Source organism: Chanodichthys erythropterus, chromosome 3, assembly GCF_024489055.1.
Source record: "Chanodichthys erythropterus isolate Z2021 chromosome 3, ASM2448905v1, whole genome shotgun sequence".
Taxonomy (NCBI): Eukaryota; Metazoa; Chordata; class Actinopteri; order Cypriniformes; family Xenocyprididae; genus Chanodichthys; species Chanodichthys erythropterus.
This window is the reverse complement of record NC_090223.1, coordinates 60045284-60071258: the sequence shown is the minus strand read 5'-3', so window position 1 is coordinate 60071258 and position 25975 is coordinate 60045284. Positions and strand designations below refer to the sequence as shown.

Here is a 25975-nt window from a genome sequence, read left to right as displayed (position 1 = left end):
TGAGGTTCAGTTAATTATGTTGAATTCTTTTAAATCTGTATTGTGTACTCTTATTTATAGACCACACATCATAAAGATTGTATAAGTGAGTTTTTTACAGATAATATTTATTTTGGGGGATTTTAATGTTCACGTGTGGTGTTCTTCCAGACCAGAGTTTAATCATCTATTAGAGTCATTTGGTCTATCAGTGTGTTTTAGGCCCTACACATGAACGTGGTCATACTCTCGATATAGAGTTAACACTTGGTTTTTCTGTTGGCAGTGTGCAAATTGCTGACACTGTATTTTCTGAGCACAAGACTGTTTTGTTTAACCCTACTTTTTCTTATAATGGTCAGGCTAATGATGGTTTGGTTGCTGTTGAATCTCAGGTGCTAGATGTTTTTCAGTCCTTGTTCTGGTATGGGACCTGAGGAGTTGATTATCCAGTTTAACTCTTCATGTTCTGATGTTTTGATTTCTGTGGCTCCTTTGAAAACTAGGAAGAAGAAAGGCAAGACTCAGCCCTGGTTGAACAGCAATAGCAATACTCTTAGGCAAGAGTGCAGGAGGGCTGACCGTTAATGGCTCAAAGATAAATTACAAGTCTCGTATGAATCTTTGAGAGATTGTTTGACGAAGTTTCAAAAAGTAGTTAAATTAGCTAGATCAAACAGTTTTTTTTACATCAAAGAATTTTCGTAATTCAAAAATACTCTTTTCTACTATTACAGTACTTCACCCAGTTGTCCTTCTTTCAATTTCTTTTTCTGTGGACACATGTGAAACGTAAAAATTTTTACTGGTAAGATTGTTGGAATTGGCTCTTGGATTTCATCTGTTAGTAATGATCCTGCTTCTTTTGTTGCTCCTTTGAAAAAAAACTAAGTTTTGTTCCTGTGTCTCTGTCACAACTTCAAAACATAGTTGCACAAATGAAGCCTTCTTGTTCCTCATGTGATGTTCTCTCATCTGCTTTAGTTAAGAGGTGGTGGAATCAAATAGTCCAAGCGTGTTATCATTTGTCAATAGTTGTGAATCTCGATGCCTCTAACATGAATAACGTTTGTCCTATTTCAAAATGATCTTTCATTTCAAAGACATTAGAGAAAATTGTATTTGTACAGCTGAATGTTAGAAATAATATCTCAATAGATTTCAATCAGGCTTCAGAGCTGGTCATAGCACAGAGTCTGCTCTATTGAAGGTTTCAAATGATATTTTATTAGATGTAGATTCAGGTAGTCCTGTTGTTCTATTGTTAGATCTCAGTCCTGCTTTCAATACAGTCGATCATGTTAAGATTTTTGATAAGCACAGTATAAATTACCATCTGTATGCTGATGATTCCCAAATTTACTTCTCTATAAAACATGGGGAGCTATCTTCTCGAGTCTTTCTTTAACTGTTTGGCTGATGTGAAAGTGTTGGTTGGCAAACAACTTTCTCCAACTGAATGAAGACAAGTCTGTTGTCTGAGGATGTGATATGGATTCTAATAAAAACCTGTTATTGCTTCCTGAGGAAAAACTTTCCTTTGTGAAAAATCTTTATTTTTGACTGAGCTTAAATTTGATCATCAAATCTAGATCTCTAGTCAAGTTGATGTCCAGCCTCTCTTTCAATGATTTGGTGAAGGTTGTTCGTGCCTTTGTGTCTTTCTTGTTTGGATTATTGTAACTCTTTGTATCTGGGTGTGAGTCAGGCCTCCCTCTCTCGCCTGCAGCTGGTTCAGAACTCTGCTAGGCTTTTAACTGGTTAGTACACCTAAAAAAGAAAATTCTGTAATTTATTACTTACCCTAAGTAAGACCTTCGTTAATCTTCGGAACACAAATTAAGATATTTTAGTGGAAATCCGATGGCTCCGTGAGGCCTCCATAGGGAGCAATGGACATTTCCTCTCTCAAGATCCATAAATGTACTAAAAACACATCTAAATCAGTTCATGTGAGTACAGTGGTTCAATATTAATATTATAAAGCGACAAGAATATTTTTGGAGCACCAAAAAAAACAAAATAACGACTTATTTAGTGATGGCTGATTTCAAAACAATGCTCCAGGAAGAATCGGATCACAGTGAATCAGTGTATCGAATCTGCTGTTCGGAGCACCAAAGTCACGTGATTTCAGCTGTTAGCAGTTTGACATGTGATCTGAATCATGATTCGGTTCACTGATTTATTTATTGTATGTTTACAAATCTCTCCATGGCTTGGCACCAGAGTATATTTCTGATTTAAATAGTTTACATAAACCTTTGAGATCTCTTCGCTCCAATGATCAGTCTTGTCTGGTGGTTCCTCTAGGGTCATTTCAGTGGGTGTTAAAAACGTATTTATTTTCCATAGCTTTTAATAATGTGCTGTAAACTGTATGTATTTTTATATGCATTTGTTTATTTTTTGCTATTTTCAGGTACAGCACTTTGATACCCACTGTGGTTTCTGAAAATGCTCTAGAAATAAAGTTGAGAGTGGCATATTTAATCTAGATGTGTATATCAGAGGTAAAACAGAACTTAAAATCATTCTGTTTTACTTCATTGCTTTGCTTACGCACAGTTAAGAGTATGCGTATGGTGCGCACAAATTTATTTTTTATAAATCCTGATATATGTGTGGAAAATGCATACCCACATTTTAAAGGATTAGTTCACTTTCAAATAAAATTTTCCTGATAATTTACTCACCCCCGTGTCATCCAAGATGTCCATGTCTTTCTTTCTTCAGTCAAAACTAAATTAAAGTTTTTAATGAAAACATTCCAGGATTTTTTTCCATATTGTGGACTTCAATGGGCACCAAACAGTTGAAGGTCAAAATTAGTTTCACTACAGCTTCAAATTGTTCAACACGATCCCAGATGAGAAAAAAGGTAGTGAAATCATCACTCATTTTCTGAAAAAAAAAATGAAAATTATATAAGTTTTAACCTTAAATGTTCATCTTGAACTAGCTCTCTTCTTCTTTATTATAATTCAGCAGTGTAGACACTAAGCGTATTACTGCCCTCCACAGGTCAAAGTTTGAACTAATTGTTATATACTATTGAACTAGCATATTGCATATAAAAATTAGTTCAAACTTTGACCTGTGGAGGGCAGTAATACGCTTAGTGTCTACACTGCTGAATTATAATAAAGAAGAAGAAGAAGAAGAGAGCTAGTTCAAGATAAACATTTCTGGTTAAAACTTACATCATTTTCTATTTTTTTTTTCAGAAAATGAGCGATGGTTTCACTAGATAAGACTCTTATTTCTCATCTGGGATCGTGTAGAACAATTTGAAGCTGCACTGAAACTAATTTTGACCTTCAATCGTTTGGTGCCCATTGAAGTCCACTATAAGGAGAATAATCCTGAAATGTTTTCATCAAAAACTTTAATTTCTTTTCAACCGAAGAAAGAAAGACATGGACATCTTGGATGACATGGGGGTGAGTAAATTATCAGGAAAAGTTTACTTAAAAGTGAACTAATCATTTAATGCCTTTTTTGTGCGTATGCAATGTTTATTCATCAGGCCTCAGAGGTGTAAACAGTTATCTGTCTTCTTCGTCTACTAATGATCCGAGGGGTGGTAAGCATAAATTGAATTGCAACGTAATCAGTTATTCTTTCTTTGGTCCTCTCTCGGTTTTGCATGTGCTCATAATTTCTTTGTATGACAGCCTGGCCTAAAATGATATCACACAATTAAACACAAATAAAACAATTGACTCCAAGCAAAACTACACAATATGCTTGAAAAATCTTTAAGACATTGTTAATATTTGAATTAAAGCCGGGTTCACACTGTACGATTTATAATAGTCCTTTGCGATGGTTACTTGTCAGACTGTACGAACATGATCCTCATATCACACTGTGGGATCTCAGCTGTCATTAATGTCAGACTGCACGACAGTCAAAACGCGTTAAAAACGGACGCACACATGAAAACTTATCCGGAGTTTTACATCATCAAAACATACACATTCGTTGACAGTGAGCTGCGTTACACACGGGACTGAAATGGTGGCTAACAACGACATCTCTATCATTAATTTTGATCATGGCTTGTCTTGAAAAATGAAGACAATTTGACGTTTGTCGTAGGAGAAGTCACACTGGAGGATTGTGCACCAAATCTTCTGACACTGCCAGAACTTCGTCTGAGGTAAAATTTGATCGCAACGGTCATTAACCGGCTGTCGGTGAACATGTCAAACTAGTGATCAAAGACAACAGATTTTAGGCTAGGATTATAGGAATCTTTTAGGATTTGCAAAATTTTTCTCAGACGACCAAATCTTGGCCAAAATCGCACAGTGTGAACCAGCCTTAAGGGTGAATATTAGGGCTCTGAATCGATTCGATTCAGGAATCACAGGTGTTCGTTTTGTTCTCGAATTATTTTTATCAAATTCAGAACAATTCTATTCGAGACGATTCACATTAAAATTTGATGCGATTCGATTAATTTGATTCTGCATTTTTTATGCATTTATATGCAACTATTTAAACAAGTTATGAAGTCAAATATTGAGCTTCCACCAGACCGCCTTCCTTATTCAAGTTACGAAGAAGGTGTAAACTGGCATCGTGTCAATTACACTTTTTCCATAAGCTGAAAAGAGAAGACATGGGACGTAGTGTAAGCTTTGAGAACTGCAAGAGTTTTACACTTTTAACATTTAAGAGGCTGTTGTGTCAACAAATATTGAGCTGTTCAATTTTATTTTGATTTTAGAAAATAAACATGATTTCCATTAATCAATTTTTTTTTTCCTTATTTTCACTGGCATTTCTTGACTAGTGCATCTTTGAGCCTAAATTCAGCATGAGTAAAATACTTAAGTACAGTTAATATCAGATACTCCAAGACTTTTACTCAAGTTGTCTTAGAAATGGTAACTTGTAATGGAGTAATTTTTACTCTGTACTTTTACTCAAGAATGGTTTTTAGGTACTCTTTACACATCTGATCTTTCCACAGCAACGACTTCAAAAAGTTCAGTTCTCTTTCAAGTGAATCCTCATGTGGACCTTAAGGTTACCTTTATATATGAAACTCTTTCCACACTGATCACATGTAAATGGCTTCTCTTTAATGTGAATTCTCCTGTGTTCCCTAAGGCTTCCTTCCCGTGTGAAGCCATTCCCGCACAGAGTGCAGGTGTAAGGCTTTTCTCCAGTGTGAGTGCTCATGTGGTCTATAAGGTGTCCTTTTCGACTGAAACTCTTTCCACACTGTTGACAGGTGTAAGGCTTTTCTCCAGTGTGAATTCTCATGTGGACTGTAAGGTTTCCTTTCTCACTGAAACTCTTTCCACACTCTTGGCAGGTGTAAGGCTTTTCTCCAGTGTGAATTCTCATGTGAATTTCAAGTTTTCCTTTATTACTGAAACTCTTTCCACACTCTTGGCAGGTGTAAGGCTTTTCTCCAGTGTGAATTTTCATGTGGGCTGTAAGGCTTCCCTTTTGACTGAAACTCTGTCCACATTGTTGGCAAATATATGGCTTTTCTCCAGTGTGAATTCTCATGTGGCCTATAAGGCTTCCTTTATGACTGAAACCCTTCCCACATTGTTTGCAGGTGAAAGGCTTTTCTCTAGTATGGATTCTCATGTGGATTTTAAGGCTTCCCTTTTGACTGAAACTCTGTCCACATTGTCGGCAGATATATGGCTTTTCTCCAGTGTGAATTCTCATGTGGCCTATAAGGCTTCCTTTATGACTGAAACCCTTCCCACATTGTTTGCAGGTGAAAGGCTTTTCTCTAGTATGGATTCTCATGTGGATTTTAAGGCTTCCTTTATTTGTGAAACTCTTTCCACATTGTTGGCAGGTGAATGGTTTCCCTCCAGTGTGAATTCTCATGTGGACTTTAAGGTGTTTTTTGTGTGTGACACTCTTAGTTCCTGTCTTTTGAACTCCTTTTTGTGGGGAAACCTGTGTTGATCTTTCCCCATTCATGAAATCATGATGTTCATCGTAATATTCTTTCTCTTCTTCCCTTTCATTAGGTTCATGACTCACTTCTTTCAGTGACATTAGGTCTAGGACAAAAATAGATATAAAAATTTAGACATTTAAAGCATCAAAACCAACAACGTGTATGTTCTATACCCTATCCTATCCTATCCTACCTTATCCAATCCTACGGATCTGGGATGGGCAGGTTTGGTACTGGAGGACCACTGTCTTTCATCTCTAATCAAATACACCTGCCTGTAATTTTCAAGCATTCCTGAAGACTTAAGGCCGATTTATATTTCTGCGTCACATGTACGCTGTAGGCTGCAAGTACCACGCGTAGCCTGATGTGCAACATCTCTGTGCTATAATGTAACGCATCAATTCTACACAGACCACAAGTGCTGTGATTGGTCTGTTAGATCCCCTCCCTCAGGTCAAAAGATTGATGTGGAGCAATCGGAGAAGAGCGAGTGTGTGGCAAGGGGGCGTGGCTCAGCAGCGGGAGAGAGAGGCTGGAGACGAGCCATGCATAAGTAGGTCAAGTGCAAATGATAAACACCTGTGTTTCATTGCAGTAAATGACATGGGGAGACCAGATAAAGCCACCAGGAAAAAGGAAGTGGCTGAGAGAGAAGCTGTGCATCCTCCGGAGGTCGCATTCGAAGGTTGCATACTTCATTGAGGTTGTATCATTTCAGAAAAGTAAGTAGGACTCTCCGAACGTGACCTTGGAATGCGTCTTCTTTCGCAGGAATTCGGAGGATGCATGAGGTGTATCCTTCGCTGCTGCAGATAGCCCACAATCCTTTGTGTCGCTGTTAACAGCTGTCATTTATTTGAAAAAATAAATAAATAAATGGTGGCGTCGGCAAATGTACATACACTGCGTTCCAAATTATTATGCAAGTCTTTTTAGATAACTGGTATCAATCTCAGACAAAATAATTTGCCAGATCTATGGAAACCCTACTTAGAGGTTGTTCCACATTATTAAGCAAGTCACAGTTCTCGTGCAATATGGGGAGGAAGAAAGATCTTTCTGAAGATGAAAAGCATGAAATGGTGCAATGTTGTGCAAAAGGCATGAAAACAACTAATATTGTGTGAAACTGAATGGAGATTATCGAATTATCATAAGATTTGTGAGTGATTTAGAGCACAGCAGAACTCGGTCAGATAAAGGCCGAAAATTTAAAAAATAATTGTATTAAAAGGGCAGCTATAAAAAAGCCAGTGTTGAGCAGCAAACAGGTATTTGAAACTGCTGGTGTCTCTGGATTCTCAAGAAACTCTTCATGCAGGCTGGCAGTTGTGCGTAAAGATGCATTTTAGACACCACTAACAAAACCTGGTAAAAGTTACACTAAACCATGTCAAATTATCCATTACTCTTATTTTTTCTGTAATTTAATTACAGTTACTTCTGATGTAATTAAAATAAATACTGTGTTTAGAACAATTATATATATATATATATATATATATATATATATATATATATATATTATATATAATACAATAGTGGATTTAACATCAAAATTATAGCTGCCAATAGATTAAATTTTAATCGCAATTAATCACGATTAATCTCACACTTATTGTGAAATTAAGCATACACCAGATTGAAGTGTGATTCTCACAAAACTGTATTTTTCAGCTTTTTAAGGTAAATTTAGGTGTCTTTTCAAAAAGAGGACACTTGCAGACTCCAAAAGGACAGTTGGGTAAAGTTGGTTTTATATTCGCACACTCAGACTTCTGATAAATTCAGACTTTCCAATAAATGTGCAATAAATTAATGTTTGCGAATTTTAAACAGCGACATGATATTGACAACCAACGATTGTCAACTTACAACATTTTTCACAGTCGATCAAAATAGGCAAGTATTGTTTTAATGGCATATTAACTTGTGAATGTCCAATGTAGTGTGATTAACAAGGCTATTGAATACAGATGTCCGAATGTGCGAATATAAAACCAACTTTATCCAAGTCCAAAAGGACACCAAATCACCAAATGCTATGAGTCCAAATAATTAATACATTTATGTACACTAAAGCACCCACACACAAAAAAAAAACACAGCAAAACTCGTTTGAGAATTCACAGAGTATAGTGTGGCAACAGAAAAGAGCTGGTTTACATTTTAGACCAGTCCAGTTACGATACTGAACAGGACCACATGGAGAAGCTTAAAAACCCTAAACCAACCTTGACCTGCATATACTGAAACACAGAAACATACACAGGACAAATCCAAACATTATCCTGAATGTGTGTAAAACAGCGTGAATGTACTGAAATGTGTCTGTGCAGAAATAATTAATAATGATCAAATGACTGAGTTCAGCTGTGAGAATAAAACCAACCTGTTTGTTCCTCAGTTTCTTCATGTTTCACACTGAATGTTTCTTCAATCTTCATGTCTTCAGACTCCTCTTTAGTAATTATCTGCATATCTTCAGTCTCCTCTTTAATAAACACCATCTTTAAGAAGAGAATTAAAGTTATAAGTCTTCAATGACCTGTTTAGACAACAAAAAACACTCAAAACTAACGCTGCAAATGAATAAACTTAATATTTAGACATTTATGATCTACATTTGGTATTTAAAGGATTATAGATTATATTTAAACTACTCTTTGATGAAAACGTGATTAGTTTGTTAGTGTTTGTTGTTCTTGTTCATGTTCACTGTTTGAGCAGCATGAGTCGCGATTCACTGAATCATTTCTCAAAGTGTTTGATTCAATTGACTCGGAGTTGAAAAGTTCAGTTTCTCCATCATTACTCTCCAGAGACTGAACTCGTGTTCATGATAAACTGATTTATGATTTATATAAACAGAGAAATGAGACGCAGGTTTACTGTTTCTTATCAGTGGATGAGTTTTACTCACACAAATATCCTTCATTACAGTTAGATAAAGAATCACAATGTTACATTAAATAGTTTTATCAGCGATGTGAAATGAGTTTATTTACTATTAAAACTACAAAACTGTTTCTGTCGATTAAAACAGCTTAAATTCTTAAAACAAACCTTTATTTAGCAGAATCACAGCAGATGCAGGAGCGCGGCGCAGTCTTATGACATCATGTCGCCAATCCAAAATAAAAGTCATGCATTGTCTACAATCACAGAAGTGCATAGAAATCCAAATATTTTACCAGATAATTTTTATATATTAAAATTAAAACAATGTTTAATGTTTAAAAGGTTATGAGTTCATTCATGTATCTGAATTGAAACACATTAAAAGTCATTGTTTAGGCTAATACAGGGTGTGACTTGTGACTTTTTTTTTTGAAAATTTGTTAAAAACCACATTGGAGCTATATAGCTATTTTTTGGCAGCTGTTACAGAAACATTTTTACAAAAAATCTTCTGATTTAACCTTGAGGGATTGTTCTTATGACAAACGGTACAGGTTCCTTCGCCTACCAACAGACGAGGAATACAGAAGATTGTGGCTGAAAAACCTAAATTTGAAGAGACCACCCAAAACACTGTCATGTGCTCATTTCATTTCGTCAACAAAAAACTAACAGAGGAAAACCCGCATCCTACTTTGTGGTTCGGCTATGAAAGACGACCCAAAAAAAAATAAAGTGATAATGTCTCTAATGCCCTAATAATTGTGAACTGTATTTGTACTCTCAGATGAGCTTGACTAGATGGATTGGGATGAGGAGCCGTGCTCTGTGATGTCCAAACACAGTGGTCAGACCCAGAGATAGAGGACCACACCTATTCAAGTGGGCCTTCCATCACCTGCAGAATGAGTTCTCCACCATCGCCAGCATTATCAGGCCCTGTTGCAGATAGTGTTTTGAAGAGTGATGCAGACTCTCTCTTGTATACAGGGATTCCACTCATTGAGTTTAAACCCCTTGTATCTGGCCTGCAAGTATTTGCCCCTACTTCACCATTCATGTCGGCTGTGGACCAACTAAGACAAAACTTTGTCACGGCTGATTTAGCACGACAATTTAAAACATTAGGTCAGGTCAGCAAGACTGTTGGAATCTGGACAGACATAATGTCTGAACACACCAAGGATCTTGTTATGTGGTTGCATGATATGTGGCCATGAAACAATCAAAGCAATGTTGCCCCAAGCATTTAAAGGACACTTTTCAAACACAACCTGTGTAATTGATTGTCTTGCAGAAAGCCAAAAACCCTAGAAGTGCATCATACAGTCACTACTATGCCAACAACACTGTGAAATATTTAGTGGCAGTTTCTCCCTCTGGAGTAAACATGTTTATTTCAGATGAGTACGGTGGCAAATGCAGGGATAGGTATATAAAGGTCCCGATATACTTCAAACGAAATCGAAGAGCGAACTGATGTGACGTCATTTCGAACAAAATCAGGCCAAAACGTGTTTTTTTTGGAAGTTTGAAACGGCTTGCCAAAGTGAACTTCATAGGGAGCAATGGACACTTCCTCTCTCAAGATCCATAAAGGTACTAAAAACATATTTAAATCAGTACATGTGAGTACAGTGGTTCAATATTAATATTATAAAGCGCCGATTTGTGTTACGAAGATTAACGAAGGTCTTACGGGTATGAAACAACATCAGGGTAAGTAATAAATGACAGAGTTTTCATTTTTGGGTGAACTAACCCTTTAAGGTCAATCAGCTTTCACTATCACTTCAGTGTGTCATCAGATCTGCACTCGGTTGGTCAATGAAACATAAATTATCAAGTTATAAATTTTGTTTTGATCATTACTAATTTACATATCAGCCTTCCATTTCCACACAAACCACCGCCGCATGCCTATTTATCTAAATGTACAGTAAACAGACTTAACATTCACTGTTTCAGCAGATTCTTCTCAGAGTTATAAAAAGATAAAAATTCAGATCCCCAATCTCTGTGTGAAGAGCATAACTCACGAACACGAGGAATATTGCCTCTGCACTCAAGCTTAAGCTCCGGTCACACCACCAGTAACTTTCTCGCTGCATGTCACTAGTCTCTGCACTGTGAAGTCGCTTGTGGGCGTTCCTAGTGCTGTCGCTCTAATATCATTGGTAAAACTAAGAAATCATTCTAATTTGACTAGGAATTAGGTTTAAAATAATTAAAAGTAACATTCTGCTGTTGTAGAGTGTTGTGACTGCAGAGCTCAGTGCATTAAATCATTAACTAGATTAACGATCGATCTATCAACTAATTAAACTCACTCATAGACAAAAAATACTAAAATGTCATGCGAATTTGATGAATAATCAATTTTCTTGTCCCTAATAATCAACACAATGCAGGGAAACTGTAATATGAACTGCAGCAGTGCTACACTGCTCATAGCATCATATTAACAACACAAAATGTATGAATCAAACTCTCTCTTTTTGCATCCAATGAAGAATCTTTCGTCCTCAAGGAATATTTGCTACAATCCTCTGGCCTTACTCGGAGCAATTACATCGCCGCCGATCCCATAGAGTTATCTCGGGGGGGCGTCAGCCTAAACAAACGGGTCCCCACATACCAAGACGCCGAGGCCTACTCTCGTCACTGCGGTTGAAACATCAGCGATCTCCTTCCGTGTATTTCCCTAGTCCTGCCCATTCTATCATTACTGCCATAAAGAAATGGACAACAAGGCAGTCGAGCACCAAGCTCGAGTCTTGGGCAATGCTGCCTATTCCCGTGAAGGAATAGGCCTTCCTCCAACATCAGGCTGCCGCAGCAGGCCTTCAGCAAGCCAGAGGGGAGAGAACAACCAAATGAAGCACAAAACACACTCATTATACACAATAATGAATATTAATATATGAGCACAGAGAAAATGACAACAAACTCCCAAGCTCAAGGGAGAAATGCGAAAGAATATTTAATGGGGCTAACAATAGGCTACTTTGATTACGTTTACGAGCACTGCACTCTCAAAATCAGTCTTTTGTCTATTAGAATAATTGTATCATTGCGTTCAGCTACACCATTGTATCAGTGTCCAGTTTGCACATACAATTAATTTGAAGAAGACTTAATGAAATATGTGTGCATACACTGTGCTGGTTCATGTTTGGTGCAGGCGAATGTGTGAAATATGTCTATAAAAACTTTAAACATGAATAATTTATTCTGTATGAGCTATGAGCCACGTGGCTAGTGTTTGTTAAACACAACGCGAAGCTCTGCGCTGATACCGATCATACGGGCACTCCGCATGTATAGCATAACAATCATATTTTTCATGTGTTCGTATTCAAACTTCAGTTCTGATTGCATCGTGGGCAAAAAACAAAACAACACTAATGTGCTGCTGTGCTGGGGGAAACATACATACGGCTTGCGTGTCCGAAGGCAGAGGTGATGAACAGCGCTTTTGTGATATTTGAATTCTCCATTGTAATGCAATCTCAAGCGAACATATTTTCAATTTGTGCTGGTAGATTACAGCAACACAAACCGCAGGCACCCAAACTTCTGCTCTGGTCGCAGGAAAACACATTGTGTTATAGCACTGAGGAAACGAACACCAACGATATGTCTCTGAATGACAAGAGACAGAGGCAAGAGAAGTGATACTTCCTCTTGCATAATACCACGATTATAATCTTATGCTACAGCACAGTGATTGGATTGAATTAGCTTTTTCTCATGAATAAATGTAGAAACTGTTGACGTCAGCATGTTCAACCAGCCCATACTTGGAGCCAACCAGGACTCCGGATCTTGCCGGTAGTATACGATGACGTCAGATTTTGTGACGTTGCTCCGACTTTGCTTTTCTAACCGGAAGATAGAAATCGATCTGAAAAATGCAAAAATAACTAATTTTAACTTTTAAATAAAATAAAAATAAATTTGAAATAAAAACTTTTATATAAAATTAGTACCTTTAGAGTTTTCAATGATGTGCAGCCTATACATATCTGTTCACAGCTCAAAAAATGTATTCTGGGGTTTCATGACCCTTTAACTTGAATACAGTTCATTTCCAGGCTTCACAGCATAAGTAATCAATAGGATATTTATGTACCTTCCTAAACAGTCCAAACTGTTCTAAACACAGGGTATCCGCGGGGCATTGAAAAGCATTAAAAGTCATTAAATGGATTTTGTCAAAATTAAGGCCTTAAATGGCATTGAAAAGCATTAAATTTGATTCCTCCAGGCATTAAAATTTTTGATTGTTTCAAAGAAAATTTTATAGAAGCAATTTATTTTAAATACAGGCTTCATAATTAATAACTTTTATTTTATGTCGTAAAAACGCTTATGTACATTAGTGTGACGATCATGCGGAACCAATTTGGTAAGTGCTTCCGGCCGGTGCAAAATTGCCGTTGCGCGGGCTTTTTGGAGTGAACGAGACGACAGCGGAATGTGACGCAGTAAAAAAACAAAATGGGAAAGTGCAAATTTCAGGATAAATGGCTGGAAGAAGAGCAGTTTAAACCATGGTTACAGCCCGTTAAAAATAGCAATGATGAAGCTTTTTGCTGCCTGTGTAAAAAATCTATTAAATTGGCAACAATGGGCATCAACGCCCTGAAGTCCCATATGAAGTCGGACAGCCACAAATCGGCATTAAAAGGCCGTCAGCAATTGACAATGAGTAATTTTTTTGGCGTGACCGAAACTTCTACAACAACAACTGCTTCAAGTACCACAACAACTGCTGCTGTAGTCACCACCGTTTGTGGAGCGACTACCGGAAAATCGAGCGACATTCGATCAGCGTTCGGGTCGAATGAGACTTTGCGGGCGGAGGTGCTCTGGTGTCTGAACACTGCCGTTCATCATCACTCTTACTCGTCCAATGAAGGCATTTCTGAGTTGTTCCAGGCAATGTTTCCTGATTCTGAAATCGTCAAATCTTTCTCTTGTGGCAAGGACAAAACCAGCTACATTTTAAAATTTGGACTTGCCCCACACTTCAAAAATGAACTGGTTTCTGCAGTTAACAACGCAGGTCCATTTGTGTTGATGTTTGATGAGAGTTTCAATCAGTCAACGAAAAATAAGCAACTAGATGTCCATGTTCGATTTTGGGAGGCTGGTTGTGTCCAGTCACGTTATTTTGGATCACAGTTCATGGGACATTCAAAGACTGAGGATCTGCTGCACCATTTCAAAGTAAGTATAGTTGTACTTTTGTTAATGCATATAATTTTTCATTCTATCTTATAGAAACGGAAAATTAAAGATTAGGCTTAAAAGATTTCTTATCCTGTGTCTCCATCTAGTGGACAACCCTTGTATTACAGTCTTCATGTGTCAGTTGTCTGATAGTTAATTTGTTATTAGGCCCTGGAGCATCAGTTTCCTCAATGACTGTTCTCCATATGTAATAAATAAATAAATAAATAAATAAAAATTGAGGAGTTTGAACAATGCACAATGGATTTAAGTGTACCATAAGTGGTTACTGAATATATATATATATATATATATATATATATATATATATATATATATATATATATATATATATATATATATATATATATATATACAGAGATAGTATGTTAAAAGCAGTTTATTTCATGGTGTCTCAAAGTAGCACAGTTGAGTACTCTTATGTTCTTAAGAAGTACTAAAGCAGAATTTTGTGAAAATAGTACTTTAAATACATTATAGAAACTTTTTCACCTTGGTTGTGATCAATTGCAAACTTATTCTCTAGTGATTCTAATTTCTTTTTGATGGTGCTTTAAATTTTTTTTTTTTTTTTTTTTTTTTAATTAGAGCAAATTTGTAATAATCCACTATGTGTGTAACATATTTTCATTCCACATTTCAAGTCAAATAATTTATTTCTGTTCTCAGAAATGTGTGCACCTACTAGACCTGAAGCATCTCCTTTCCATTAGTATGGACGGCCCAAATGTGAACTTCAAGTTTCTCAATAATCTCCAGCAAGAACATGGTGAACTACATGGAGGTCGGCAGCTTATTTCTGTTGGGAGCTGTGGACTGCACACAGTACACAATTCATTCAAGACTGGCTTCTCCATATGGAATATTGAGAAAATTCTGAGAGCAATGCACTTTGTTTTTCACAATGTCCCTGCAAGAAGAGAAGATTATACAAAACTTACTGGCTCATCTCTTTTTCCACTCCCATTCTGTGGACACAGATGGGTAGAAAATCTGCCTGTTGCGGAGAGAGCCATTGAGGTATGGCCACAGCTTAAACAGTATGTGGAAGCAGTCAAAAGAAAAGAGCTACCAAACCCAGGAACCTCTTCTTTTGATACCATTGAAGCAGCAAATAAAGATCCCCTGATCTTAGCCAAACTTCAGTTTTTCATGGCAGTATCCAGAACGTTTTGTCCGTTCTTGAAGAAATACCAGACCGATGAGCCAGTCCTGCCATTTCTGTGCAAAGACTTGACAGAGTTGATGATGGTAATAATGTAATTTCTGCTTTGCTTAAATGGCTATTTTTGTTTATGATCTTTTGAAGTGGATATACCACATTGAATAACTGCATAATACCTGTGTAGGATTGAATAATAAAGCTGGTTAACAGGATGCTAAATAATTAGACAAATTTGTTTTCATTTTGTAGAGTCTGTTGAGACGTTTCATCAAAAGGGAGCTACTAGAAGACATCACTCCCTTTAAACTGACCAAACTTGACACTGATGACCAGAAGAACTGGGTCAGCGCAAGCCATGCTGACATTGGATTGGGTGCTGACTCTGTCCTTAAGGTAAATGCATTGTTACTGTTTTATATGTATACATGCGTTAAACTACGCTGTATTCATTCCTGATACATTACTAACATGATGTGTGCTATCCCTCCTTGATAGGCTCTTCAGAGCAAATCAAGCAACAGAGTAGGTGACCTCACTGCTCTTGAATTTAGAAGGGACTGCATAATGTGCCTCTCCAGAATCAATAAGAAATTGCAAGAAAAGAGCCCTTTGAAATACCCCACTGTCAGGCAGATAGCATGCTTAGACCCCTCCATCATGAGCAGAGACCCAGAATGGTGCAAGGGAAAGATGAAGTCTCTAGTTCAAAGGTTTCTGCAGGACAAGCAGTTGGCAGGAGGAGTTTCAGCTGGTAGGATTATTATAGGAAAATAAAGGTTGTATGCATAAACTGCGTTCTCTGTATATACTAGGGCTGGGCGATATATTGTATGCGATTGTCATGCGCATTTCGTCAGTAAAGCCGGTTCCCTGATTACCGCTAAATCGCCATCACCTGCTTTCAAATGGAGCGGCATTTAATAGACAGAGACAGTGATCTACGGCTCTGTCTATTAAATGCCGCTCCATTTGAAAGCAGGTGATGGCGATTTAGCGGTAATCAGGGAACCGGCTTTACTGATGAAATGCGTGTGACATTGCATGCGATATATCGCCCAGCCCTAGTATATACCAAGGGTTAGTTCACCCAAAAATGAAATTTCTGTCATTTACTCACCCTCAGGCCGTTCCACACCCGTAAGACCTTTGTTGATCTTCAGAACACAAATTAAGATATTTTAGATGAAATCTGATGGCTCCGTGAGGCCTTCATAGGGAGCAATGACATTTCTTCTCTCAAGATCCATAAAGGTACTGAAAACGTATTTAAATCAGTTCATGTGAGTACAGTGGTTCAATATTAATATTATAAAGCGACGAGAATATTTTTAGTGTGGCAAAAAAAACAAAATAATGACTTGTATAGTGATGGCCGATTTCAAAACACTGCTTCAGGAAGCTTCAGAGCATAAATGTTGATTCAGCGGTTCGGAGCGCCAGTCACCAGATTTCATGTGATCCGATTCATGATTCGACACACTGATTCATTTATGATCCGATGCTTCCTGAAGCAGTGTTTTGAAATCGGCCATCACTAAATAAGTCGTTATTTTGTTTTTTTGGCGCATTAAAAATATTCTCATCACTTTATAATATTAATATTGAACCACTGTACTCACATGAACTGATTTAGATGTGTTTTTAGTACCTTTATGGATCTTGACAGGAAATGTCATTGCTGGCTATGTAGGCCTCACTGAGCCATCGGATTTCATCAAAACTATCTTAATTTGTGGTCCGGAGATTAACGAAGGTCTTACAGGTGTGAAACGACGTGAGGGTGAGTAATAAATGACAGAATTTTCATTTTTGGGTGAACTAACCCTTTAAATAAAATAATTTGAAGATGTTTCATATTTTATATGCATTAGTCTTCATGTTCAAATTCTGATTATACAAAAATTTACATCAATATCCTGTATTAGATATAACTAAACCACCATCCTTTTTAAATTGATTTGATTTTAATTACTTTGTTTTTGTTCATTGAAGGTGATGCTGTTGTGCAGCAGTTTGACAACTTTCTCGCTCTGAATGGCAAAAGTGAAGAGTTCCTCTCTTTCAAACACATGGAGCAACGGCTTGATACTTTTCTTCATCAAAGTGTCAATGCATCTTATCCTGACCTTTGGCGTTTCTTTCAGCGCCTCCTGTTGTTATCTCACGGGCAAGCTACAGTAGAGAGAGGCTTCTCGGTAAACAGGGAAGTAGAGACTTGCAATATAAAAGAAGAAACTGTTGAGGCCCAGAGACTGGTCTGCGACCAAGTAAGCGCTTCTGGGGGGGTTCTCAAAGTGTCCCTCACAAAGGAACTACTGGTTTCTGTAGCCTCAGCTAGGACCAGATACAGGATCTACCTTGATGAAGAGAGGAGGAAGAGAGAGGGAGCTATGCGTGGATTAAAGAGAAAAGCATTGGAAGATGAGCTGGAAGAACTGAAAAAGAAAAGGGGGGTGTTGATGGAGGTGTGCGCCAGCCTTCAGAAGGATGCTGATCAACTCGCTGAGCAGGCCGAAAACAAATCAAACACACTCATGGCTCAAATGATCACAAAATCTAATACTCTACGGAGGAGATACAAGGAAAAATGCAATGAATTGAAAAATCTTGAGTCAGAGTTGGAACTAAAAACATCCGAATTAAGGCACCATTAATTCTCTTAAAGGGTTAGTTTACCCAAAAATGAAAATTCTGTCATTTATTACTCACCCTCATGTTGCTCCACACCCTTAAGACCTTTGTTAATCTTTGTAACACAAATTAAGATATTTTAGTTGAAATCCGATGGCTCTGTGAGGCCTTCATAGAGAGTTAATGACATTTCTTCTCTCAAGATCCATAAAGGTACTAAAAACACATCTAAATCAGTTCATGTTAGTACAGTGGTTTAATATTAATATTATAAAGCGACGAGAATATTTTTGGAGCGCCAAAAAAACAAAATAACGACTTATTTAGTGATGACCGATTTCAAAACACTGCTTCAGGAAGCATTGGAGCATAATGAATCAGCGTATCGAATCATGATTCAGATCACGTGTCAAACCACCAGTGGCTGAAATCACGTGACTTTGGCGCTCCGAACAGCTGATTCAACACACTGATTCATTTATGATCCGAATCTTCCTGAAACAGTGTTTTGAAATCGGTCATCACTAAATAAGTCGTTTAGTTTTTTTGAAGCACCAAAAATATTCTCGTCACTTTATAATATTAATATTGAACCACTGTACTCACATGAACTGATTTAAATATGTTTTTAGTACATTAATGGATCTTGAGAGAGGAAATGTCATTGGTCCCTATGAAGGCCTCACGGAGCCATCGGATTTCAATTAAATATCCTTATTTGTGTTCCGAAGATTAATGAAGGTCTTACGGGTGTGAAACGACATGAGGGTGAGTAATAAATGACAGAAGTTTCATTTTGGGGTAAACTAACCCTTTAAACAGTTAAACTGCTATTTCTATAGCACTTGAATTTTAATTGAATGCTTTTAAAAAGTTTAGAGCGTATTGAAGAGCCGTCTTTCTGATGTTTAAAATTATTCTCTTCTTGAAGTCCAAGGTGGTAGTCAGCTTACATTTCGTTATAATTACACACTTACAATTACTCTGTTACAGTTACTGGTTTGTTGGTTTGCACACACTTTTACAAAAGAAAGCTTTTTTGAATAATTGTGGCTCTCAACTTAGTAGTAGAATTTCTGTTAAACAACATGACTCATTTTAAAGGTGGTGCATGTAACCCATTTAGAGTTTGCAAATGCACACTCTTAGGGATTGAATTGATCAAAAAACACCTGTATATGATTCAGTCTCCCTCATCAGCTTGAGATCTGCTGTTAAAGTTCACTTTGATTTTGTTTTTTGTGCAGATGATTTGTTGTCATGCAATGTTTTGTCACAAAACCCTGTCTCTTTTGACTGATTTAAGTGGTATAATTGTTGATTACTGTCTAAGTGGCTTGAAATGTATGGTAGTGATTTTTCAGGGGAAGAGGCCATTGATTAGACCATTTCTCACATGCCACTCTGACTTATTACTATTATTAATAGTTAAGGGGGAAAATGCTCTAGTTCTCTCTTACTCAAAGTCTATTAGAAATTGTACCGTTTTGATTTTAACTTTACATAGATTAAGTTTTAGCCTTTAAAAGTTCAGTTTGTGAGCTTTTTTTTTTCCTTCATTATCCAAGCTGATAGATTTAAATACATTGACAAATTAAGCTGTGTCCTGAGCCATTTCTAATTCAGTTCAGAGTGATATGCTGTACTTTCATCATTGCATTATAGTTAAACTGGTTGCAATTGAGTGCGTGTGTATATGTGTGTGTGTATATATATATATATATATATATATATATATATATATATATATATATATATATATATATATATATATAAATATAAAATGATTAGTCATGGGTCGTGTATGGCATTAAATACGGTAAAAATGGCATTAAAAAAGGCATTAAAAAGCATTAAATTAGATTTGAAGATTCCTGCAGAAACCCTGTAAACAGGAATTCCTACTAGCTACTCCCCTAGAACTCTACAATCCATTCCCCATAGGAGCAGCAACTACAGCCACCCAAAAAGGCCTCTCCCAGCATCAGATTCAAACACTTGGTCACTGGTCATCTGAAGCTTTAAGAACTATATCCAATCTAATTGCTTCCCAACAAACACTTATCAGCTAGTTTCAGCTCCAGCTCATTCTCTCACACATACCTACAAGCCACCATATCCAACTCAAATAATACCATCATTCCAATAAAATGGATTTTTTCTATCATTGCTGCATTAGTGATGCACCTCGGCTCCCACAGGAGCTCAGTTTATCTGGCTATTTTCTCCACTGCAGCAGCAGTGATATTGCCTCGGCTCCCGCAGGAGCTCAGTTCCTCTGGCGATTCTCTCCACTGCTACAGCAGTGATGTCACCTTGGGCTCCCGCAGGAGCCCAGTTCCTCTGGCTAATATCTCCACTGCCGCAGCAGTGATGTCACCTCGGCTCCCGCAGGAGCTCAGTTCCTCTGGCGATTCTCTCCACTGCTACAGCAGTGATGTCACCTTGGGCTCCCGCAGGAGCTCAGTTCCTCTGGCTAATATCTCCACTGCCGCAGCAGTGATGTCACCTCGGCTCCCGCAGGAGCTCAGTTCCTCTGGCTAATATCTCCACTGCTGCAGCAGTGATGTCACCTCGGCTCCCGCAGGAGCTCAGTTCCTCTGGCTAATATCTCCACTGCCGCAGCAGTGATGTCACCTTGGGCTCCCGCAGGAGCTCAGTTCCTCTGGCTAATATCTCCACTGCCGCAGCAGTGATGTCACCTCGGCTCCCGCAGGAGCTCAGTTCCTCTGGCTAATATCTCCACTGCCGCAGCAGTGATGTCACCTCGGCTCCCGCAGGAGCTCAGTTCCTCTGGCTAATATCTCCACTGCCGCAGCAGTGATGTCGCCTCGGCTCCCGCAGGAGCTCAGTTCCTCTGGCTAATATCTCCACTGCCGCAGCAGTGATGTCGCCTCGGCTCCCGCAGGAGCTCAGTTCCTCTGGCTAATATCTCCACTGCTGCAGCAGTGATGTCGCCTCGGCTCCCGCAGGAGCTCAGTTCCTCTGGATATTCTCTCCACTGCCGCAGCAGTGATGTCGCCTCGGCTCCTGCAGGAGCTCAGTTCCTCTGGATATTCTCTCCACTGCTGGAGCTCAGCCCTGTCTAAACTCGCCTTCACTGCTGCAGCATTGTTTTCATCAAATATGACGAGAACTTTCCCGGCCATTCAAACTAACCCACCAAACAGCACAATCAGTCTACGCAGTGCAATTTTTGGTGGACATCAGTAATGTTTCTGGCTGCTGTCCTGCATTGGTTTGCAATTTTTGGGGAGTACTCTGGGTTTGGGCCAAATCCTCGGACAGCACGCCAAATACGCATACTAATTTTTTTTACAGACCACACACAAATGCTTCAGTAAAGTCATCAAATGATAGAACTGTGGTTGACTGAGCTCCTGGGTTCTGACCGGTCCGCCAGGGCTAGTGTTTCCCTTCCAACAATCCTAGAAATCCTACAATCCTGTTATTTCTTTCTCTTCTGATCATTTTATCACTTCTCATTGTGTGAATCTGAATTATGAGATTTACAGATGAGATTCATCTGTGATTCTGCAGATGCAGTAAATCAACTCAATCTCTCTAGACAACTCAATCATATTTTCTGTCTAACCCTTGAGGGACGGATTGGGCGGTACCGCCCAAAATGGCGTACTTTTACAAATGTGTAGTTATCTCAAAAACTGTTAATGCTAGAGAGATGCGTTCTTTTTTGCCGTCTTCCTCAGATTCCACTGAAAACAGGTTTGTATATTAAACATGCTTCCCTTATTGTGCAATACCATTGCGTATACAGGCCAATGAAAACGATTATGTTAGGCAGATTCAACACGCAACAACCAATGTAAAAATTGCCGCTGGGAGGAATATTTTTCTAACCCAATCAGAGGAAGGTTACCATGATGTATTCTAGCCATTCAGAGGACTCTGTAGCTCTGCTGTAGCCTGGTAAAAGCAGAATGGCCTATAGTAAAAGACCGGCAGCCGGGTGTAATCAATAAGCGATCGGAGAATCAGCATCAGGTGGAGAAAGCAGAAAGCGATCGGAGTGTTACAGAGAGCGATCGGAGTATTAGCGAGCACAAAGAGATAAATTCGAGAGAGATATAGCATTATTACAGAATTGTTTTATCAAAATGGCAAGCAGTAAAAGATTTACGGCAGAACAAGCTCTGGAACAATTACTGGAAAGTGACGAGGAGAAATCTGGAGCAGACAGCTTTTACACCGATGGAGAGGCCTTGCTTTGCTCACTGGCATGCCTAGGACTGTTTGTAAAAAAAGTTAATTATTTAATTGTTCTTTACACATTTTATTAAACAATAACACATTTCTGTCAAGAAAAGAGTTTGAAAAATATATATTTTTTTTTTTTGTTCAAAAACTGTTCTATATTGTGTGATGTGTGATTTTCAGTAATAAATGACAAAAATCTAATTTTCGTTTTTGAAATTCTCTAGTTTATTGTACATTTTCTTTCACTCATACTTCCTTTATAAACACATTACATGCATGCTTATGGTAGCTTAGGGTCTTCTGAATCCATAGATACCAAACACAGGGTGTTCCATCTCCTTTACATATGGTTTATAAGCCCTAATGTAAAAATAGAGAAAACGGTGCAAAAAGGGCTTAGTCCCCTAAGGGTTAAACATTAAAACAGATGAATACGTTCTTTGGTATTAACTATAAATCATTAGAGCTGCAGTTTAATGTGAAGACAAACTCATGTAGTGTTAATCAATGAAACGTTCATTAACATTATGAATGATGCTCAATGCTTCTTTTCTTTCATTACAGTCATGAGAGCATGTTCAGAGGTGAGAGAGACACTTCAGTAAAACACATCAATATGTCCTGATTCAGATCAAACTGTGTTGAAGTGAATTTTCTGTAAGTGTGAATGTGTTTTTCAGAAGGGCATGAAACTGCAGGCGAGTTTCATCTGATAAATGTGTCTAATTCACTAATAAAACAATGATTCAGATCTGATTCAGACTCAATCCAGTTTGAATGTAAACAGGCTCTCAGGTCAAACATTAAAACATTTAATTCCAATATTGATTGATCATTGTTTAGATCGGCTGATTGGAGATGAACTGGAGGATCTGGAACAGGCATTGATGAACATCTAAAACTAAAAGATTGTGATGTTGACTGAATGTGGAGGACAATTTTACTGTTTCAATATCAAGAGTAAATCAGACATTCAGGTACAAGAACTACTGCAGAAGATCGAAGGAATGATGATGGGAAATGGAGGGAGATTTATCATGGAAAGAATGAAGATGAGCATCAACAAGTTAATAGTAAGTTGTAGGATGTTTTATTGTTATGTTGTAAATGACAATAATAGAAACATGGCAGTTTGTTCACTAAGTTTAAGTCACTAGTTAGTCACAATGACCTTAAGGGAAAAATCTATACAGTCTGTTTTAAGAGTGATTTGATCGTTCTGTTGTAGTTTCAGGAGAAGATTCAGATTTTCCAATCAACCACCACATCAAACTGTCCTGCCACATATTATGGCTGTAAGGAAACTACTTTGTTTCTCAGCACATAAAGATTAACTACTTATCGTGATGTGGTTTCTCCACTGCATGGATCTTCATGTGTATCTTCAGCTGATTTTTAAAAGAGAAACTCTTTCCACACTGATCACACGTGTGTGTGCCGCTTCTCTCTGCTGTGGATCCTCTCATGCCGTTTCAGATTTGATGACATACTGAATCCCTTGCCACACTGTGAACACTTGTAAGGATTTTCTCCAGTGTGGATCCTCTCGTGTGTTTTAAGATTTGATGAATCACTGAATCTCTTGTCACAGTGTGAACACTTGAAAGGTTTTTCTCCATTGTGAATTATCTGGTGCAGCTTTAATTGGTTTGCTGAAATAAAAATCTTCTCACACTCAAAGCACATGTACTCTCCCACACCAGTGTGTATTTTCTCATGTTGATATAAATAATACAGCTTTGAAAAACTCTTTCCACACACAGAACATGAATGTGGCTTCTCCATTGTATGAACTCTCAGGTGTCTCTTCAGGTTTGATGCCCAGAGAAACGTTTTGCCGCATTCATGACATGCTAACAGCTTCTCTCTGGTATGAACTGCACTGTGAATCTCAAGACTTTGTTTTGTTGTGAAACTCACATCCCACATTGATCACATGTGTGTGGCTTCTCTCCAGTGTGCACTTTCACGTGTTCCTTAAGATGTCCTTTTTGTGTGAAACTCTTCCCACACTGATCACATGTGAATGGCTTCTCTCCTGTATGAATTCTCATGTGAATCTCAAGATATTGTTTGGTTGAGAAACTCTTTCCACACTGAGTGCAGGTTGTAGATTTCTTGTCTCTTCTTTTCTTTAAAAATGTCTTTTTAGTCTTTGAGCGACTCAAAGGTTTTTCTCCAGGACATGATGTTCCTCCTCCACTTCAGTCAGTTTTTCACTCTCCTCACTCTCTTCCATCAGCTCTGAAATGAAAGAAAAAGTTAATTTTCAGTATATTAAAGTGATTTAAAATGAGGATTATGAAGTGAAACAACATAAAAGTGAACCTTCATGTACTGAAGTAGATGACTGCTATAAAATATACTGATCACTTTGATGCCTTTTTATATGTCCCTGAAACAATTATTATATTTAAAACATTATAGATCATCACCATTTTTCTGTAGTGAGAACTATGAACTACTACTATAACTACTTAAATATGTTGATGAATGACATATTTATTGCCATATTTTGACACCAACTTTTAGATTGATATTTATTATACTAAAACTTTAACTATTAAGGGCTGATATTACTATTTTTTTCTATTTTGAAACTTGTCTAAAATTTTGGTTACATTATTGCAAATTTTGAACCAGATATAAAATAAATGTAAAATAATCTGTATTCTTTACTGGTTTCAGCTCTTCCTGATGCTCCTTTAATGGGAATATTCCAGCATTTATTGATGTATTCCAGTGGGAGGAACTTCACTGGTGATGTGACTACTGTGGGACAAGCTTCACTGATGATGAATCCCAGTGTGGGAGGAGCTGATCTGCCAAAATAAAAAATATATATTAGTTACGGGGTTTGTTTTATATATAAATGATAACATATTATACATAATATGTATAATGGTAAGGAAAACAGTTCTACACATAAAGACAGATTTAAATGTAGATATTTGTAGTCATCAAATCCCCTCAGTCTGTTGACAGCAATGAAATGAGCTTTAAGTGTCAATTTACAGCAGATCTGAAGACATCAGCATAATAAATGAGGTGAAAACAGGAACTATTGACATGAAATAAAGAGTGTTTTCAGCAGTTTCTCTGTTAATATTGATGATCCTCAGACTATCAACACTCATTCAGATTCAGATCATCTCACTACATTCTGAGTGTTTGCTGTTAGAAACTGATTATTTGAGTCAGAATATGTAAATATCAGTATTGTCTTTCAGTAGAGCAGTTTATAGGATTTTCTCATATATCCTGACTCCAATAATCAGTTTCTAACAGCAAACACTCAGAATGTAGTGAGATGATCTGAATCTGAATGAGTGTTGATAGTCTGAGGATCATCAATATTAACAGAGAAACTGCTGAAAACACTCTTTATTTCATGTCAATAGTTCCTGTTTTCACCTCATTTATTATGCTGATGTCTTCAGATCTGCTGTAAATTGACACTTAAAGCTCATTTCATTGCTGTCAACAGACTCAGGGGATTTGTGGACCTCAAATATTAACAATTATTTTTGTCTTTGTGCTTTTAACTGTTTTTCTTACAGTTCTTTACTACTTTTCTAATATCTGTCAATATTTTAATGGAGAAACAGAATAAAGTTCTGAATTAGCATCAGTTGCTTTATGATAGACCGATATAAATTCTGAATGCATGTAGTTTATGGGTGAAATACAAAAAGGGTTAATATAGGGACTATATATAGACTAAATGATGATGACACATTAAAACATTGTGTTTTCAGAAAAGTAATTTGAAACATTAAACATACACATTTCATCTACTGGGTTTTCTGTAAAATCACTTTTGTACATTTCATTTGATGCAGACACTACAGTTTGATATCTGGACTTTAACCCTA

General features: G+C 37.5%; 1 pseudogene; it reads right to left on the bottom strand.

The window, feature by feature from the left end:
• LOC137005151 (uncharacterized) overlaps positions 1 to 25975 on the bottom strand; it is a 1346463-nt pseudogene that overhangs the window by 1061617 nt on the left and 258871 nt on the right.